The following is a 2188-nucleotide window of genomic DNA, read 5'->3' on the forward strand; positions in this document are numbered from 1 at the left end:
TTAATCGATTTAGTCGATTAAAAACGTTACCAACGTTTTCGATCGTCGATTCGTCGGCTATCAATTGATTTCCCTGTTCGGGGCTCTACACGCTGCCTGAAGCACACGCCACACGCTGCTCACGTACCGCTGCGCCCGTGTTCACAGGACACCTCCCACCGCAGGGGAATTTATCAAAACTGGTGCAGACAAAATCTGGAGCAGCTGTGCATTACAACCAAAATCAGCTTAGTTACTGTGGGTAACTACTCCAGATTCTGTCTGCTCCAGTTTTAATAAATTCCCCCCATAGTGCTCTGACACAAACTAGTAGAAAGTAAAGGGGAAACTATGCGGGGTGGGGGTGTTGCAGAAAGACTTGTCATACAGTCTGCCATTAATATAGTTTATTTCCCTCCTACCCCTCCTGTCAGTAGATCCCTTATTTTTGCATTTTCTTCAGAAGGCCAAGCTGTGCAGTAAATTTCCTGTTACAGAGTTGGGACAAACCGATCACCAATTAGGGTGCGTACAATCATCAGCCTATGTTTTTTAAGTAAAAAGTTAGGGAGTTAGGTTTTGATTGGTTTGTCCATTTAAAACTACATGACCATGCAAGACAACCCTGTCCCACAGAGTGACAACACTGCTGTGCTATTTCACTGCAGAACACTGTCACCCTATTACAGAATGTTGAAAAATAATTGATGTACTAGCAGGATAATAAAGTAATAAAAAAAAACTTTAACGATCTGACTGCATCATACAGTTACACTTTACTACCTGTGCCCTTAACTGAAAGTTTCCAAAACGTGACCTGACAACTAGAACTCCATTCCTATAGATTCAAAACACCAAGAGGTTTTTTCTACCCGACACATTCTCTTCCCTTGCAATCTGTGGATTGCTTTTCCAGACAGAAACAAGCTAGTTCACTGTATCAAACAAATCCTTAACAGTAACTAAACAGTTCTAGATTAACCAAAGGGAAGAATCTGGGCGATTAAAACTAACCAGTGTGCAGCAGTTGGATATACTTTCAAGGAAGCCACATGACTGAATTATGCATGTTAGCTGGTTTTTAAATTAGATGACAAATTTTCCATAATTTAGTACATTCACAAAAAACCTCTTCACAACTCTATTAACAAGATTTAATGTACATTTATTTTTAACACGGGAACATAGAGTATAAAGATTTCATACTGAATAAATGATATATTCATTAAGCAAAATAAAAATAAAACAAATAAAAAGGAATAGGCTGAAATTTACATTTTCTTCAGAGCTACAAATATGCAGAAATCGCTGGAAAAAAATTGTCAAATTGTTTCTGGAACTGAAACTAAAAAAAAAAAGAAAATAAAAAAAAGAAAACCTCACACCTTGATTGGAAATGGAAAGGAAAAAAAGTTGATAGGATTGCTGGATATACAAAGGGACAAAAGGGAAGGGAAGGTGGTGGAGAGCGTGCTGCTCTTTGGATCAATCTGCAAAATGTTTCTCCTTCTGGAGGGTAAAGGGGACTGGGGATAAGTAACCGTAACCCCCATTTTCTTCAGATCCAGGGGAAAGAGCTTGTGAAAGTGGTGAAGGTTAAGTGAGGGGGAAAAAGTTGAGGGAAAATACAAGAGGTGTGTCTTTAATGTACATCATCATATATATACAGACATCGCAGCTTGCAACCTACAAGCTAAAGGTTAAAACCAGTTATAAGAGGCGATCTCCGATTATTACAATCTAAGTTTAAAGAGGTAAGGGTGTTGCTTCACATGAAACTTTGGGGGAAAAGCGACTTCTTTGCGTCTGTCTCTCCTCCGGAAACTAAAAGCGACCTTTGTCGCTCTCTCCATTTTAAAAACCTACATCTGGAGTCTCTGAGGTTGTGGGTTTTTTCCAGCTCCAATTGGATTCTGCAGGGTTTCTCAGCACAGTTAAAAAGGTAATGTCTTTTCGGGACTTTTTTTTTTTAACGTTTTCTTCTCTGTTTAAAGGTACAGGGCACACAAACTATTCTAAAGATTGCAAAGTGAGGAGGGTAAGTTATTTTTCGAAGTATAGAAGGAAATTCTTCTCCTTTCTTGGTGGTTCAAAAGTCTTTTAACTCCTTAGAATATGGAGCCCGTCCCTTGGCTGTTGCAGGGGTCTAACAAACAGTAAAGGTGGGGGAGGGTAATTAAGTACAGTGGAACCCATTCCCACAATTTAA

Source organism: Nanorana parkeri, unplaced genomic scaffold (genome assembly GCF_000935625.1).
Source record: "Nanorana parkeri isolate BGI_ZX_2015 unplaced genomic scaffold, ASM93562v1 scaffold505, whole genome shotgun sequence".
Classification (NCBI taxonomy): Eukaryota; Metazoa; Chordata; class Amphibia; order Anura; family Dicroglossidae; genus Nanorana; species Nanorana parkeri.